General features: G+C 39.3%; 1 protein-coding gene and 1 long non-coding RNA gene across 6 annotated transcripts in view; one reads left to right on the top strand and one right to left on the bottom strand.

Annotated features, from left to right (window-relative positions):
* Nucleotides 1–19363, top strand: part of LOC149535036 (putative serine/threonine-protein kinase At1g54610) — a 147118-nt gene that overhangs the window by 23332 nt on the left and 104423 nt on the right. The gene's annotated exons all lie outside the window — the stretch shown is intronic.
* LOC149535037 (uncharacterized) overlaps nt 342–19363 on the bottom strand; it is a 75208-nt gene continuing 56186 nt past the window's right edge. Inside the window, exons 1-2 of one of the 3 annotated variants that reach the window (XR_016357638.1) lie at nt 2274–2458; nt 342–513 (exon numbers count right to left, since the gene is read on the bottom strand). This is a non-coding gene — a long non-coding RNA (uncharacterized LOC149535037). Of the gene's footprint in view, nt 514–2273; nt 2459–19363 lie in introns of those variants that run through there. The other 2 variants (XR_016357639.1, XR_016357640.1) reach the window with 2 other exon arrangements.

Consider the following 19363-nt stretch of genomic DNA (forward strand, 5'->3'; position numbering starts at 1 on the left):
CTAGATCAGCATAAGTTCTCAGAGACCAAATCTCAACTCCTTGTTAAAAAGAAAAAGAAAAAGAATTGGAGGCTCAAAAGATGCACATGAAGATCTTGTTACTTAATTTCAACCCATGTTAAAATTCAGCTCTAAAGAATGATCAAGTGAAAGTGAAAGTACACATTTTTATTGCTTTCAGCTCATGTTGTAACTGCTAACTTCATTTAGAATGAAAGAATAGAGAAAAATTGCCTTTTTATTATTCATCATGATAGATACAACTGATATTTACAAAACTGAAATGTAAAATGCTGAAAGTAAATCCTCTCACACAATTGACCGTGAGAGTGGCCCCTACAACTACCGATACATATTCCAACTCTATGAAAATGCATAACATAAAAGAAGAAAATAGAGTAAGGGTCATAGGGCACTAGTCATTGCCTGTAATGACTGGTTGTGTTGCATTCTTGCACTCCCGCTTGTTCACTGCCTCGTACCACGTTCCCTCCAAGCTTCCAAATCTTGCATCTACAGAAGCAAAGTGTTAGATCCAGCTAATCTAAGCAATGACAAGAGTGTATCCAGTGGATCTAAGCAATGACAAGAGTGCCTCACCTCACCTAAACATTCATACTCCTATGATGCTATGCATCTTCATAAAATAAGAACATCTACTGGCAGAAACAAAAGCAAACAATCGTATCAAATGTTTTATTAATTTAACATGTTTGTATCCTGTGTAGCATTCTATCTCTAATAGGTACGTGGATATAACCGTAGGCTCCCATGAGGGTTATTGAGCCCGGCGTACTCATTAGAGATAAGACTAATAGAGTTGATCATGTTCAGTTCCAGAAAAGCAAAACATTAAAGGGCTTGAAACAGTTTTGTTTGAGACCATAGCAGCAGAGAAGATAGCATTAAAAATTTAGAGATAACAGAAAATCTGCAACTCAGTTATAGAAAATGATAGTATTTCAGCTATAACAACAAGAATAGGTGTTACACTTATTTCTGTAATGACCGGATTTCATTTTTGATTGTTCAAATCAAAGGGTATCTTCTGTAGGTTTGATGCACTTATAAAAGCTCCGATGAAAAACATGTAAGCCAGAATCAGGAAGATGAGTTGCTACAGGAGTAGTGTCAAAGATCAATGATTTCCAAGTTATCAAGTGAAAGGGATAGAAGTGTTACAACAGCTACAATGGTGGAGAATAAAAGCAATGTTGTTGAAACTAATTGCAACAAATCCCAAATTACAGCAGCCTGGTAAAGAAAGTGTCGGTTTTTAGAGCAGAAGCAATTTTCATGCAAAGGAAGGTGCCAACTATTTTTCTTGCATCATTCGAGGAATTAATGTTTGAAGTCCTTAAAAAAGAGTATGACAGTAAGGAGTATGATGATAACTGTTGCAGCAGAGCTATAACAATGGAGGATAAAGCCACTGGCTACAAGGGATTAGGAACACCAGCGGAGACATTATTTATGTATTGTACAGGTGAAAAGAAAAAATCATGATGGTAGGAGAATGCAAGTATAAAATCCCTGATATCAAAGTAATGAGTTTGCAGCAATAAGTTGAATAACTTGAAATAAACAAAAGATGAAGGAATCTATCAGATACCATATGTTAAAGATAAACTTTCGATTGTAAGTCAATTCTCAAACAACAGCAAATCAAGATGTTTTGATTTACATAGATTTCAACAAGTATTTTCAAAGATAGAATTGTAAGGATATGTATTCAAGTAAGAAGCTACAGGTTAATTAAAGAATCCAGCCTGAATACCTTCACAGATTCATGTGTTTTGAGAAACTCAGAAGTAGAAAAGGGTGAAAAATGTATGCGCCCTCATTTACCTTGAAACTTTTGCAGATATGATGTAAAGAAATAGTGGCTACAACAGGATTAAATTTTTTTTGCCAGAAAATGATCATATTATACATCAATATCACAAATTTTGAGAATCCAAATGGTGTCTATTATTATTCACATGTTTTTTAAAGAAGGAAAATCCTGTAGCAAAAGTGAAAAAAAAACAAATACCCACAAGGGTTTTTTGTACAAATGAAGTGGTAAATCATAGCTAACATAACAAGTTACAGATCCCTTCAACATCAGTAGCCAAAAGAGAGTTCAAGCATCATTTACTTCAAAATTTGGAAGGGTTTAAATATAGATATTCACAGCATAGAAGAGCAGAAGAATTTGCAAATGAAGTTTCACATCAATAGTCACATTAATCTTAACAAGAGACCCAGGAAAAACTTCCAAGTTAACTTACAGCAGCAATGCCGGTTTTGGCGTTAGCAGTGGCAAAAGTAAGGTTACATTTGCAAAGAAATTTGGCAACAACTCTCCAGCCATAGCAGGGATGATACAGATAAAAACCCAGCTGCGGCCTCAAAATGGCGAATCAAGTATTGATACCAAAGTCGTGGCTTGTTTTAGCAGCAACTCCAGGTTTGCTCAAGGGAAATAACTCCAGATCAAGTGCCATAGAAGAAGATAGAAAGCAGTCACGGCAATGGCATCATCCTCCAGCAATGGCCATACAACATACAACAAAAAAATGATGGGTAATTGGCGGCATCAATATTTTCGGTTTTGCCCAATAAAGGTACTGACAACAGTACAAATGAGAGCAAAAGTAAGAAAAACGACCAAAAGTGCAGACATTTTAACCAGAGGAGAAATATTATTACCTTCATGTGCTCATGAATCAAGCATAGGATCCCTATTGACAGCAAGATCAGAGCATTTTCACTAAAGCAAACCCTGGTATAAAAGTGATTTTTCCTCACAATTTATGAGAAAAGTTCTTAATGGCGGCTGCAGAGTGAAAATCAATCTCATCAAACCCTATAGGAGCGATACTTTTGTTGTTTCCAGAAGCATTGTATCGTAAAATGAAGAAAGGATGAGTTTTGCTTAGGGTTAATACTGATGCAGGAGCATCCTGGGTTGCCTTGTAATCCTGCGCTTTTGTTCATTTTGCCTGTTGCTGCCAAGTACTTAGTTGGTGTCGAGCATTTAGTGGATGCCACGTGATTCCTTTGGTTGCCGAGTCCTCCGTGGTTACCGAGCGTTGGGGGATGCTGAGTTCGTAGTTGATGCCAAGTGACTCTTTGGATGCCGAGCTTGTGTGGTTGTCGAGTGCCAGTATTTTGTTAAGTCTTCATTTGCTGAGTTATCTGCGTCTGGTTCCAGTTTGGGCTGACCTTGCTTGCATTTAATTTTGGTATAGGTAGTTAATATCTGATGTGAGCCGACTTGTGGCTTTGCATGCGTTTAATGTAAGATTTAGTTTTGTGATAGGTCGACTTGTGGCCACACAAGTATTTAAGGAGGTATAGGATTGAGTTTTAGGAAGAGGGGAGAGAGACTTAGAGGATGGGAATGCAAACTTGAAGTTCGATCATGAATCTGAAAGTTGTAATTTTGTATTTGGCCATAACCTAGAAGGTCTTACAGCTGGGCATGTATGTGGATTATCTGACAAATTAATAAGCATTTTGTTCCTTCTCTCCTTGGTGCTATTCTTTTGTTGTTGTGTTTCCGCTGTGTTGACTCTTGTAGGGTGGATTGGATAGTTGGGTGTGCCTTTGGCCCTAGTTGTATTCTTTTCTCCCTACACTAGGTGGTATCAGAGCTCGAGGTTCATCCTTGTGGTGATTGGATCGTGTAGAACCCTAAGAGAATTTGGTTGTAGGGTTGCAGATCTGCGGATTTGACCTATAACTTGCAGAGGGTTATGATCTTGCAGGAACCTGATTTGTAAAGATGGTTCGTGGCAAAGGAAATGCTGATAATGCAATATTGGATACATTGAGGTAGATTGCAGCCACATTAGATGCCGTGGAAACGACCTAGAGGAGAGGAGCACATCTTGATAATGTAACTGATGATGAAGCAGTAGCACCAAACCCTAATCCAAAACCTGAAGAAGATCAAGATGAAGCAAGGTCGTTGAGAGTATTGTCTAGAGAAAAATCAAAGCCTGCTGTCAAAGTTGTTCCTTATGATGGAAAATTGGACACCAATGCTGTGTTGGATTGGATCTCTGAAATGGAGAAGCTCTTTGAGTATGAAAACACTCTCGATAATAGGAAGGTGAAGATTGCAGTTACAAGGTTAAAAGGTCACGCCTCACTGTGGTGGGAGGATTTTCAAATTGATAGACAAAGGAGAGGAAAGGAGAAGATCAAAACTTGGGTGAAGATGGTAAACAAAGTGAAGAACAAATTCCTTCCTGCTGATTACCAAGTTAGCTTATTAAGAAAGATGCAAAATTTGAGACAAAGAGATATGAGTGTGAAGGAGTATACTGAAGGATTGGACATCAAATTTGGACATGTGGATGATGATGTTGAGAAGATTGCAAGGTATCTAAGTGGATTGAGATCTAGAATTCAAGATGAAATGAGTTTTGTGAAATTGGAAAGTGTGGAAGAAGCATACCAATATGCATTGAAGGCATACAAAGAAGCATGAGCAAAGACAAAGAGGTAGAGGTGGTAGACTCCAGAGAGGCAGAGGTAGATCTTATGGAGAAGGTAGCAGATTTGACAATTTTGGGCAAGTGTAGGGAAAATTTGAATGGAAGAATGATGAAAAAGGCAAGATTGAGTGGAAAGGTGGTGATCCCTACTGAGGAGGTACTGGTTCTTACTGAGGAAGAGGTAATTGTTATTCTAGAGGTGGTTTTCATGGTAATTGTTTCATATGTGATAAAGAAGGGCATAAATCCTTTGAATGTAGATCCTCTGAAACTAGGCAAGGTAACATAAATGTTGTGATTCAAGGAGATGATGAGGGTTCATTGAGTGGACTTGAGGTTGGTGAAAATCTAATGGTAAGAAGAATCTTATGTAATAAGGGAAGTGATTAGGAACCTGTCCTTAGAAGAAGTCTTTTTAAAACTAGATGCAAGATGGTTGGAAAATGCTGCAAAGTGATCATTGATAGTGGAAGTTCTACAAATTTGGCATCAGAAGAGTTGGTTAGCAAGATGCAGTTGTAGAGGCTAAAGCATCCTAAACCCTATCATGTTTCATAGATCAAAGATGAACATAAGATATTGATAAGTGAGCAATGCCTTGTAAAGTTCAAGATTGGACATTACTTTGATGAAGTTTTGTGTGATATTATGCCTATGGATTGTTGTCATATTTTATTGGGTAGACCTTGGCAATATGATAGATATGCTATACATGATGGAAGAGTGAATCAATAGACTCTTTGGGTAAATGGGAAGAAACAAATATTGCTGCCTTTAATTGAAAGTCCAAATGAGGTTAGTTGTACTGCAATAAAAGTTTGCATGGTTAATGGAAAATGATTTGAAAAGGGAGTAAAGAAGAATCAAGTTTGTTTTGCTATAGTTCCTAGAGGATCGAGTATTGGTAGTAATGACTGAGCAACAAAAGATGGTAATGATCGAGCGACAGTAGAAATTGTTGGAAGCCGAATACCAGCATAAATTGAAAATTTGCTGAATGAATATAAGGATATTGTTGCAGAGGATGTTCCTGATGGTTTACCTCCAATAAGAAGTATAAGTCATTGTATGGATCTGATTCTTGGAGCTAGTTTACCGAACAAAGCACCATATAGATCGACATCTATAGAGAATAAAGAACTTAATAGACGAGTGCATGAATTGTTGTAGAAAGGGTTGATTAGAGAAAGTTTGAGTCCATGTGCTGTACTTGCTATATTGGCATCTAAGAAGAATGGAGAATGGAGAATGTGGACTAATTCCAGAGCTATTAACAAGATCACAGTGAAATATTGGTTTCCAATGTCGAGGATGAATGACATAATGGATTGTTTGAGTGGAGCAAAGTATTTTGCCATGATTAATTTGAAGAGTGGCTATCATTAGATCAGAATCAGAGAAGGTGATGAGTGGAAAATTGCTTTCAAGACAAAAGATGGTTTGTACGAATGGTTGGTTATGCCTTTTGTTTTGACTGATGCATCTTGTACTTTCATGAGGTTGATGAATGAAGTTCTGAAAAGATTCTTGGGTACGTTTGTGATTGTTTATTTGGATGATATTTTGATATTCAGTAAGACCAAGGAAGAACATCTTGAGCATGTTAGACAAGTAATGCAGAGGTTGAAAGAGGAGAAGTTGTTGATTAATCTAAAAAAGTGTTCTATTGTGCAAGAGGAGATTGTATATTTGGGATTTGTGATTTCAGCTGATGGTTTGAAGATGGATCCTGAGAAGGTTAAAGCAATTTTGGAATGAACTACACCTGAGAATGTGGGTGACGTAAAGATCATTTCATGGTTTGGCTAGTTTTTACAGAAAGTTTATAAAAAATTTCAGTTATGTTTGTAATGCTATGACTGAGACAATGAGGGGAGATAAAAGGGAATTCAAGTGGACGCATGGAGCTGATAAGAGTTTTGAGACTGTGGACGCATGGAGTTGATAAGAGTTTTGAGACTTTGAGACTTTGCCTGATTTCAATAAGGTATTTCAAGTTGAATATGATGCTAGTGGTAGTGCAATAGGAGCTATATTGAGTCAAGAAGGTAAGCCTGTTGCTTTCTTTAGTGAAAAGTTGAATGATGCTAAAAGGAAGTATTTTGTGTATGATCAAGAGTTTTATGCTATTGTTCAAGCTTTGAAGAAGTGGAGACATTATTTGAATCCTAAGGAGTTTGTGTTGTATATTGATCATAAAGCTTACAGTACTTGGGAAGTCAACATAAATTGAATCAGAGACATATAAAGTGGGTTGAGTACTTCCAGAGTTTCACATTTGTTATTAAGCATAATAGTGGAGTTACTAATAGAGTTGTTGATGCATTGAGCAGAAGACGTTCTTTATTGACTGAGATGAAGGTTGAAGTTCTTGGTTTTGATGAAATGAAAGAGTTGTATGATACTGACCCTGATTTTTCTGATGCATGGAGAGAGTGCAGAGCACCAAATCTAATAGATCACATAAGTAAGTTTGATGAATATTTCATTCAAGAAGGTATGTTGTTTAAAGGAGTTCAGTTGTGTATCCCTAGAAGTTCAATGAGAGTTAATTTGATCAAGGAAAAACATAGTGGTGGATTGGCTGGACATTTTGGAATTGATAAGAGATTGAGTTTGCTGAAAGAGAAGTATTATTGGCCACAAATGTATAAGGATATTTAGAAATTTGTGAAGAGTTGTGGAGTTTGTCAAGTTACAAAAGGAGTTAGTCAAAATACTGGTTTGTAAACACCTATTGTTGTTCCTGAGAAACCTTGGAGTGACATCAGTATGGATTTTGTTCTTGGATTGCCTAAAATATTGTAGGGGTATTGATTCTATATTCGTTGTTGTGGATAGATTTTCTAAGATGGCTCATTTCATACCTTGTAAGAAGACATCAGACGCTGAGCATGTTGCTGAAGTTTTTTTCAAAGAGATTGTGAGATTGCATGGATTACCAAGAAGTATTAATTTTGATAGAGATAGTAAGTTTGTTGGTTATTTTTGGAAGACTTTGTGGAAGAAGATGGGTACTGAGTTGAAGTTTGGTTCTACATTCCATCTACAGACAGATGGACAGATAGAGGTTGTGAATAGAAGCTTGGGTAATTTGTTGAGATATTTAGTTGGAGACAAGCCAAGTAATTGGGAGATGGTATTGGTACAAGTTGAATTTGCATATAATAATTCTTGTGAATAGGAGAACAACGAAAACACCTTTTGAGATTGTTACTGGAATGCAGTCTAGAGGAGTATCAGATTTGAGGGATGTTGTTGGTGAAGAGAAGAGAAGTGCTGCAGAGGAATAATTTGCTGATTTTATGGAGTCTTTACATAAGGAAGTGAAGTTGAGGTTGGAACAAAGTAATCATAAGTATAAGGAGAATGTTGATAAGTGTAGAAGACATCTTCATTTTGAAGTTGGTGATGAGGTGATGATTCATTTGAAGAAAGGAAGATTTCCTGTTGGAACATATAGTAAGTTGAAGATGAAGATGTTTGGACCTTGTAAGATCTTGAAGAAGTTTGATAGTGGTAATGCTTATGAAGTTGAGTTACCTGATGACATGGATATATCTCTTATATTCGATGTTGCTGATTTATATAAGTATCATGAGTCAGATGATGAAGTTGTTGTATTTGAAGATTATCCTAAGAAGCAAATTGAAGAAGTTGAATAGATATTGGATCAGAGAGTTGGCAAGAGTATAAGAGGAAAAGATTACCATGAGTATGTAGTGAAGTGGAAGAATAGACCAATTGAAGATACTATATGGATTTCTCAATCTGAGTTGGATTTAGCACAGGTTGTGACACTTGCATGATTCGAGAGAATCATTTCTTCCAACCTTGGTTGTCTAATGCAGGAGCATCCTGGGTTGACTTGTAATCTTGTACTTTTTTTCATTCTGCATGTTGTTGCTGAGTACTTAATTGGTGCTGAGCATTTAGTGGATGCTGAGTTCTTAGTTGCTGCCGAGTGATTCCTTTGGTTGTCGAGTGATCCTTTGGTTGCTGAGTCCTCCGTAGTTGCCGAGTGGTGGAGGATGCCGAGTGACTCTTTGGATGCCGAGCTCATGTGGTTGTCGAGTGCCAGTATTTCATGAAGTCTTCGTTTGCCAAGTTATTTGTGTCTGGTTCCAGTTTGGGCTGACCTTGCTCACATTTAATTTTGGTATGGGTAGTTAATATCTGATGTGAGCTGACTTGTGGCTATGCATGCATTTAATGTAAGATTTAGTTTTGTGCTAGGTTGACCTATGGCTGCACAAGTATTTAAGGAGGTCTAGGATTGAGTTTTAGGAAGAGGGGAGAGACTTAGAGGATGGGAATGCAAACTTGAAGTTGGATCGTGAATCTGGAAGTTGTAATTTTGTATTTGGTCATAACCCAAAAGGCCTTACAACTGGGCATGTATGTGGATTATCTGATGAATCAATAAGCATTTTGTTCCTTCTCTCCTTGGTGTTGTTCTTTTGTTGTTGTGTTTCCGCTGTGTTGACTCTTCTAGGGTGGATTGGATAGCTGGGTGTGCCTTTGGCCCTAGTTATTTCTTTCTTCCTGCACCAAATACTCCTAATTCTGGGATGAGTGAATGCCACGTTGCATTTCCTTGTCCAAGTTTTGTTCTTTGGAAGCCGAAATTCGTATCTTATTGTTTGGTTTTGATCAAAAGATCAAGTTCTTGGTTTGTATATGAAATAAGATTTATACTTATTAATATGTTCAATTTTAGAATCGGTTTAGGAAGTTACAATTTCATGTGCTATGTATTAATTTATTACTTGGTCACAAGGTGGAGTTATAGTTTGACTCATGTAATTCTTTTTGTTGTTAATAAGGCATTCAAAATTCAAATTTGTAATTAGTGTTATATTAATTGATAAATTATGAATTAATTAATTAACATTAAAATAGGGATGCATTGTTGATAAATTTGAAAAGGTAAAAGACTTGAAGGAGTCTTAGTCAAGAAGGTTGCCATGTAGACTCAAGTGGAGTCATAAGAAGAGGTCTTTGTTGTGATCAAGTCACAAGATGTAATGGTGTCAACTGGATTACTTCTATGTTTCAAAATACTTTGCTAGACTTTGAGTTTCACTTAAGGGCTTCTGAGTGTTTTTGAGAGTATCTTGGACTTGTTTTTTGACCTGTCATTAAAGGAGTAATTCTAGGGTTAGTTTGGGTCGAATTTGACTTTGCCAAGGCAGTTTGGAGGGCTTTATGGCCAGTTGGAGCATTCTATGGGCAGTTCGACATGAGTCGCGGGTTTCATAATGATTTAATGGAGTTTATGAGGTAGTTAGTCATCATTTTTGGTGGTTATGACTCCCTTTTTGGAGGTTTTTTTCATGGATTCGACCCCAAGGGGTTTGAACTTAGTCTTTTGGGCTCCTATTGATTTGGCAGTTCGGATTATGCAGACAAGAAATTTTGTGGCATATTTTCTGGTCGTGAGTGTATTTTTTGACGTGTTTTCTGTAACTCATTCTGGATTTGAATATATTTTGACTGAATTATTTGTGACTAGAATATTTTTGAAAATTAGCCTTTTTTCTTTTTGTTCCGTTGTGTGAAATATTTGATTGATAAAGTAGGAAGTGAATCTTAGGATTCCTTGTTATTTTGTCTCATCTCTCATCTAGTTGCAGGGTGTACTTTGTTTGCAGGTTATAGTTTGTTAATGTTTGCAAGGAACAATAGTTGATGACTCCCGTGATGACTCCCCTTCGCGATGACTCCTGCAACTCAACCTATGATGGCTTTGGTTTGGCTCTCGTGTGACATGGGTTTGATTGTTTTGGTGTGGCCCTCATCCGTTGGTTTTTTCATTTTTTTCGTTTTGTGCTCTGCTCTCTCCCTTCTATTGTCGAGACCATTGTATTTTGCTGGTACGGGTTTGATTGTTCTTCATCAGTTGCTCTCTCCTTGCTTGTTTTTGGTGCCCAACCCTTGCTTGCGCCTTAGCTAGTGGTGCCCCTCAGTGTGCCTGCATGCCTCAGTAGGTGGCTGCGTTTTCTCCTTCCACAGTTGCCTTGCCTGCCCGCAGTAACCATGACTTTGATTGTATTTCTTCCCCGTAGCCATTGACTTTGCTCTTGCTCCTTCCACGTGTCAACCCTCCTCTTCTGCTAGTTTTCCATCACACAAATTCTGGACTCACTCTTGCTTCGGCTTCCACGTGACAACCTTGTAATTGCTTAGGCTCTTTTTCCTGTTCGCCAACTTCCATCAGCTCATTGTTCCCTACCTGACCTACAGTAACAACTCCTGCTACTTTTGCAGATTTCTGAGACCTTACATGATTGCCACGGGCACTTAGCGACTTTATTGTGCCATTGTGACCAGCACTCGGGCATCCAATGGGTTCTACCGAGCCTTCCCCATGTACTAGACTTGTGATTCCAACAACAATTAGTCCAACATCCTCGCTTACATACCAGAGACTCTTCGACAGGTTACTGAAGGCTGAAGCAGATAACTGGAGCTTGAGAGAAACTGTTCTCGAACTCACCCAAACCATTGCAATAGTCAAACTTCAGGTCGAATCCAATTCATTTGCCATCTCTGCTTGCTTGGTTACTCTCCTATCTGAAACAATAGTTATCATGAAACACTTTGACATGGTCATCGATCAGCTAGGAGACTTAGACATTTTCAGAAAACAACAGTGTGATCTTGTGACCAAACACACTACTCTTTTAGAAACAGAAGAAAAGGCTAAATCTTGGGCCTTTGTCTGTGCGAATCCCATACTGGATCCTCTTGTTGGTGTTGAAAAGATCATCCAGGGACAGATTACCAAGGAACGTTGGAGGAGGGCTTGTGAGCTTAACCTCAGAGTGTGGGGCCTTAGTACAATTACAACAGACCCTGTGGCAGTTGGACAGTCCTTTATCATTGACCAGCTCGGTATCACTAATATTTCATTGGATAGATGTTGGATGGGACCGCATGGTACACTTTCTGAGATTCACCTCACCTTCAGACAGATTGCGGGCCCTTTGAAGAGGAAGCTATTCCTTCTCTCTCGAAGATCTTCTTGGATGAGGACCTCATGAGAGCATAGGTGGCCGAGTTGCGACATTTGAGGATTGTGGTTGTGGAGGCGAGGCGTGCTGGTAAATGGGTGGTAATCTGTAACCTTAGAGCTATTATTCGTGATTCTCCACCCAGTGGTTGGGATTAGAGACTGGCTCTTCTGGCCAAATGACGATCCCGCTAGCAGTCACATGGAAGCAGTACCTCCTCTAGCTCCCGCCATGTCAACTATTGGAATGGTAATGGCACTCTTTGGTCATTATTGGGTTTGTTTACTGATGTTGTGGGTTTGACAAATATTCTTGTTGTCATAGAGACTCATGAGAGTCCGGTTCACCCTCTCCTAGGGTTTGATGGGTTTAGGTGGCTCTCTGTTTGTAGGGGAGTTTGTGCTTCAGAGGCTGTTCGTGTTCGGGTGGTGTTGCTTGTTTGATCGGAGATGACCTCTTCAGTGCTACTTCAACTGTCCACTCTAATACCTCGGCTTGATTCATGTGGATCCGGATCTAGGTTAGCCATTCCGTGAGGCTGCCCAAAGATATCTTCATTTTAGTGTGCTACTTCCCACCGACCACCTCACCATACGCTATTCATAGCCCTATCGATGGTGATCCCTTCTTTGAGCTTCTCGAGTTCATCTCAAAGTTCTCTAGCTTGGGTGACATCATCATTATGGGGGACTTTAATGCTCGGTCCAAAGACCTCTAGACCCCTCAGCACGATTCTGTTACTGACTTGATTTGCGCGAGGGAGTTGGATCCGACTAACATGGGTTTTTAACACCACTCTTCTGACAATCTAGGGCCTCTCTCGGGTTATGGTTGCCATCTCCTCCAGTTCTGCGAGTCTTCTGACCTACTGATCGTGAATGGACTCTCTTGCTTTTCGGGTTCAGAGTCCTTTACCTGTTGACCCCATTGCGGTGGCATGAGTGTGGTGGACTATGTCCTTGCACCTGCTTTTGTTAATCCTTCAATCACCAGCTTCACCATTACTCGCCCCCCTGGCCTGATCAATCTATCATTAGCCTTTGTATTAGCTTCACCCCCCACCCATACCCCATCTCCACCCCCCACCCTTATCCTGATGCTCTCGTATTACCTTCGGCTTCATTGATGGCGACGACTACCTCTTCACCCTCCACCTTAGATGGTTGCTCCCCTCGGATCACTTCACTAATCCCTCCTAAGTCTCACCCTTTTTTGACATGGTTGCTGGTGGTAATGGGAATACACCCTCTTCTCCATCCCCCACTGCACCTCCTTCCCCCCTCGACCATACTAGCCGTAAATCTTGCTCGATGAATCTCTGGTTTGACGTTGAGTGTAAGTCCTTCCATTGTTCCTTGTGCACCTCCTTCGTTGTCCACTCCCCCTTATACACATAGCTGCGCTCCTCATACCATCGCCTTATCTGCTTCAAGAAGCGTGTGTTTATTGCTTCTCAGTGTCGATCCTTCTGCGATACACTCTCTAGTGATTTGAAGTCCTTTTGGCATACTTTGTTCCCCTGCCATCCTCCCTCGCCTTCCACCCTGGATTGGCACGCCTTGGTTTTGCATGCCTCCATCCTCTAGGATATCCCTAGCCAACCTCCCAGCTACCCCACTTCCCCCGCCCACTACCACCTCTTTACTTCCTCCTTGGTTGGGGAGGCCATTAGACTCACGAGATGTAGCAGAGCGGCTGATGAAGATGGTTTTCAGGCCGAGATTTTGAAGCTTGGTACTCCGATCCTGTGCCCCATTCTACCAATGTTCTTCAACATGGCGGTTTGTACTGGTTTCCTTGCTTCTTGGTCAAGACATGTGATTTACTTGATTCATAAATTTGGGCTGGCTTTGAACCTTGATAACTACAAGATCATCATGATTGGGCATACCTTTGCCAAGCTTTATGCCACGGTGCGGAACACTATCCTCACCAGACAGATTGACAGGCGTCAATGCCGTGCTAATGGATAGGTTGGATTCTGAGCAAACTACTAGACCATGGATCATATCTTGACTTTAAGGGCTATCATTGAGGCCCGTCACCGTTCTGCGAAAGTCTATTAGTTGTTTTGTAGACTTTCATAAGGTGTTTGACTCAGTATCTGGGGGAGCTCTCTTTCAGAGACTTAGAGATATTGGCACTCTAGATATTCTTGTGACAATGATCATGAGACTCTATGAGACAGAGGTTGCCAAATTTAGGACTCCGGAGGGATTTTTGGACCCAATACACAACACTATCGGGGTGAAGTAGGGCTGTCCACTCTCCCCTACCATATTCGACATCTATATTAATGAGCTTGAGTCTTTCCTCCGTGAGGCTTCACTCCTTGACGATAGTTGTTATTTGCACTAGGTTCTTATCTCCATTCTAATGTTCACAGATGATGCGGTCCTCCTGGCCTCCTCTCTTGAGGGGCTTCAGAGGATTATTGATGGATTTGCTTTGTTTTGTGATTAGTGCCAGTTGACAATGAACTTTAGCAAGACTCGGGTCATGGTCTTCAAGTGTTTAAAGACTTCACATCTTCACTTCAACTTCTAGGTTAGCAGATTGAGATTGTCTCTTCCTACACTTATCTGGGGGTCAAGGTCTCCGGCCTCCGTTTCAGCATGAGATAGGTCCACCTTCCTAGAGTGGCTAAGGGCATGGGCTCCCTTGCCCTCCTTGAGAGACAATGCTTCTGGAACCACTTCTAGGACACTAAGTCCAAGCTCTCTCTCATGGACTCTCTGATCAGGCCCACATTTCTCTATAGGGCAGTAGTTTGGGGTCCATCTCTTCTTGACTCTGACTAGGCCCTGATCGAGCAGGTACAAACAATGCTCCTCTGTCGGATCATCCGTTGCCACTGTTTCACTCCACACAACATTGTTCTGGCTGAGTTTGGAGCTCATCCTTTTTGGCTCAGCGCCATTTTTGACCTGATTTGGTTCATTCACCACCTCAAAGGCTTCGCGGACTCTCTGAGGGCTGACACAAATACTCATTCCTTGCTTACTACTCCTCACAAGACATAGCTAGCTTGATAGGAATGACTAGGGCTCGCTCTTGGTATACCTAGACCACCATCTTCCGCCATGCTAGTTCTCGTTGGATGCTCCCACCTACCTCCTCCCCTCACGACAGGAGCTGAACAGAAATGTTAGACTTGACATTTACAGGCAATACATCTCCATGACCTAGATCAACCCTCCCGACGATTTACACCCTCGGATGGCCTTCTACTTAGAGTATTTTTTGGGGATCTAGGATGGTATCATTGTTCGCCCTTCATATTTGAGCCGCCATTGGTGTCATGCCCTTCACATCGCCTTGGTACTTAGTTGCCAGACCAATCACCACTTGACTAGAGAGGAATGACTGTGCCGCCTTTGCACTTTATCAGAAACGGAAATGGAGACCCATTTTATCTTTAGGTGTTCTATTTACTAGGAGATTAGAGGTAGATTCCACTACCTATTCAGAGACTGCAGATCCCTCTCGGCATTTTCTAGTTATTCTGACCAGAGGTGCGTGGCACTCTATCTCCGGGAGGCCTCCTAGCTCAGAGATCACACCTTACAGCTCCAGTTCTCTTAGAGCTAGGCCTCAATTCAGCTCATCATGAACTTCTTTCCATCCACGCCCACTTCCGGGAGTAGGAAATGACCCCACCTTCTTGTCTCCGGACACACCAGATCGGTCAGACCTTGGCTTGGGTTCCTTAGTCAATAGCACCCTACCTCCTTAGTTATGCAGAGGCAGAGGCAGAGGTGGAGCCGGACCCAGACCCTTGCTCGTCCTAGTCCTTATCCCTCTATACGGGATTTCTTTGTACCAAAACAGGACTGATGGTCCTCTTTTTCTTTTGTTTGTTTTTTTCCCTTTTGCAGTGCTTTTTTTCCAGTCACCGTTGGATGCTCCTGCTAGTTACTTTTCTTTACTATACTGTTGTATCTTTCAATTCCTTAGACCCTTGGTCTCTTTTTGGACATTAATATCATTATCTTATCTTATCTTATCTTCTGCTTTGAGATAGTTATGTGAATGTCTTTATTTTCCTTAACTCTCATTATTAGGACCTTATTATGAAACATTTGTGCAGACTCGTATAGGATTGAAGTGTTTGTCTATAAGGAGGATCTTACCAGTTATTATCAGTTATATGTTCAATATTCATAAGTTTTTGGTGTATGACCTATTAGCTAGGTTTAGATTTTAAAGGTTTTCTCTCTACATCTCTTCCCCTTTTCCCATCAAGTCTAGTTGTTTCAATATTCAGAGCTTAGGTGATTATCATAAGGAGCCGGCCCATAACCTAAAGATTCACTCAACTTAATAGGAAAAGCCCACCACCTATGAGTGATTCAATGTTGACTGAAATTTTCAGTTCATTTCTATGAGTTCAGTAGGGTGCAAATTTCAGGCCTCAATAGATCTAATATCAATAAATTGGTAAAAAAACAATCCAAATTTGGATTTCCAAACTTGCTCAGGTCTCAATTGGAACAAGAGATAAGAACTATAGATGGATACCCTCAGTCATGGATGAATAATGCTAAATCTCTGGATCAATGAAAATAATCTGCTAGAACATTGGGGATTGGGATCCTATGATAAATTTTTCTTTCCAAATTTGTTGCCAAAGCAAAACAAGTCTGTATACCCCTCCTAGAATTTATGAAAAATAAGAACTATAGATGGATACCCTCAGTCACGGATGACTAATGCTAAATCTCTGGATCAATGAAAATAATCTGCTAGAACATTGGGGATTGGGATCTTATGATAAATTTTTCTTTCCAAATTTGTTGCCAAAGCAAAACAAGTCTGTATACCTCTCCTACTAGAATTTATGAAAAAGTGTCGCAACTCACAAAGTTTGAGAAATGTTGGGCCCAAGGAAAATCATTCGATGTTAGCAGTTCAAAATTGTTATTTTGTGATCTCACAATACACTCAATTCAAAGTTGCCAAAGTTATCCCTCTGAATTTCTTCTCAATTGTGTTTCCATGAGTTTTAGTATGACTAAAGTTCATAATCTACATATGCCTTTCAGTAATAATCCCACGATCCAGGTTCTGAACATTCTTGTAAAATGGCACTCCATTTTATCTAGAAATAAGTGTGTGGGAGATTTCTAGACTATTTAATTACGAGAAGGAAAGAATGACACATTATATTCAATCTTTAACTACAGAGGCACTCAATTCGCGTGAAACTTGACTTCACCTTGTAGATGGTGTGATAAAAAATAGAAGATTGTGGAAAAGGTGTTCAGAACATGTTATGACCTTTTCACACAGCACTCCATTGCAAATGGGACCCCCTACATTTGTCACCCACTTGACGGTTTACTCTTGGTAGTTTTGGCATATTTTTTTGTGGTTTTTCTCCCTTTAGCTTTGTAAAAGGAAGTCTTGTGAGTTATAGTTAATTTTGCCAAGCATGAAAAGGAAATTGCAAAGAAATTGAGTGTTTTAATGAAATTACTACTGTTGGAAATTTGTATTGTAGTAAGTTACATTGTGTCCGAATTGGCCTAATTTGAGTTTGGAAAAACATACCATTTTTAGCATTGTTTATTTTTATTTCACCGGGTCTTGGTTTGGCCTAATCTTGTGTTAAAACAAACTTACTATATTTATTAAGTCTATTTTTGGTAACTAATGAGCACAGTTAGAGGGTATCAAGTTCTAATTTAGGAGGAATGAGTTAAGGCAATTGATATAAATTTCATTAAGTTTGAGAAAATCCTTGGTCCTTTTCAAGAAGTGCCCAAAAGAGGAAAGGGCATGAACACCGATGAAATTTCACTTTGGAGAAATTCCTTCTCTATCCCAAATTAGCACCCAAGGGAGGAGATTCACCATCACTAAGTTTTTTTCTATAGCTCCAAAAATCCTTCGCTATGTCCCATTTGTGCCCAAGAGGGGGAATTCCTAGAGTGCAAGGAATTCTTCAAATTTGAAAAACCCTTCTAATTGCCCCATTTGTGCCCAAGGTCTCATCAAAACCCAAAGTTTCACTTCAGAGAAAATCCTTATCACCCTCTAATATGTACCCCCATTTGATAGGACATGGAGATGTTAAACATGGCTGTATTAAAAAATTTCTCCGCCAAGCTCTAAGAGCTCTTGTGAGCATTGATTCTCTAAGAGCAACGAATTCTTCAAAAATGCAAGAATCACCGTCAATGCTCAAATGTGCATAAGAGTGCTATTTCACTATGTGGAAGGAATTCTTTCTAAGACTCAAAATCTCTCCCCATTTCTCATTTGCACCCAAGGTGTAGTTTGCAAGCAACAAACTGATGACCACCACAAGGCCTTGGCTTTTGACCACTTACAGGGCTCTATTGCCTAAAACCTCAAACTTTTATTCGGACTTGTCAAAAATTGGGACCTAACTTGAACTTGGGCCCCACATCCAGGATCCCATTGCCAAACTTGGTAGCTTAGGAATTATTTGCAGTAATATCTTCAATAAAACAAAAAATGTCTTGGATCCTCACAATGATCTCATCCTAGCTCAGCTTATGTTATTGGAGACTAAATCTCAATTCTTTGTTAAAAAGAAAAAGAAAAAGAGTTCGAGGCTCCAAAGATGCACTTGATGATCTAATATCAATAAATTGGTAGAAAAATAATCCAAATTTGGATATCCAAACTTGCTCACAGGTCTTAATAGGAACAAGAGATAAGAACTATGGATGGATGCCCTAAGTTACAGATGACTAATGCCAAATTTCTAGATCAATGAAAATAAACTGCTAGAACATTGGGGATTGGGATCCTACGATAAATATTGCTTTCCAAATTTGTGGTTAAAGCAAAACAAGTAGATGTATTAGTAGAATTTAGTGTTTCAACTTACAAAGTTTGAGAAATGCTGGGCCCAAGGAAAATCATTCAATTTTAGTAGTTTACAATTGTTATTTTGTCATCTAACACTATACTCAGTTCAAAGTTACCAAAGTTATCCTTCCAAATTTTTTCTCAATCATATTGTAATGAGTTTTAGTAAGACTAAAGTTCTCAATCTACATATTCCTTTCAGCATTAATCCCCGATCCAAGTTCTAAAACATTTAAATGGAATGACACTTCACCATTTTACCTACAAATTAGTTATTGGAATATTTCTAGACAATTTGATTACAGGAAGGAAAAAATGATTTATTCTATTCAATCTTAGAAGTACAGAGGCACTCAATTCACTTGAAACTTGACTTGTTGACTTTATCTTGTAGATGGTGTGATAAAAAATGGAAGATTGTAGAAAAGGTATTTGGAATTCGTGACCTTTTCACACATTGCCCCATTGTGTTTACTTGTAGTTTTGGCATAGTTTTTTGAGGTTCTTGTGTTTTGATTGAGCGTTGTAATGAAGTATCATTTGCCTCTGGCTCTGTTAAAGGAAGTCTTGCGAGGATAGTAAATTGACCAACTATGAAAAGGTAATTGATATTTCAATAGGGAATGCTAGACAATTTGAGTGGTTTGATGAACTTACTATTTTTGGAAATTTCTATTTGAGTAAGTTAGGTTGTGTCCTAATTGGCCTAATTTTGAGTTTGGAAGAATATACCAGTTTTAACATTGTTTATTTTTAGAAGTTTCACCATCTCCTAGTTTGGTCTAATTTTGTGTTTAGACAAACTTACTTTTTCTATTGTCTATTTTTGGCAACTAATGAGCATTGTTAGATGAATAAGAAGAAGGTTTCAAGTTTAAGGCAATTGATCAAATTTTACTAAATTTGAGAAAATCCTTGATCCTTTTCAAGAAGTGCCCAAAAGAGGAAATGATCTGAATTTAAGAAGTGGGCTGCAAACACGATATTTGGTGAATCAAATACTTGCGATACTAA

This window comes from Cupressus sempervirens, chromosome 10, assembly GCF_028749045.1.
Source record: "Cupressus sempervirens isolate cs-2001-9-10 chromosome 10, ASM2874904v1, whole genome shotgun sequence".
NCBI classification, from domain to species: domain Eukaryota; kingdom Viridiplantae; phylum Streptophyta; class Pinopsida; order Cupressales; family Cupressaceae; genus Cupressus; species Cupressus sempervirens.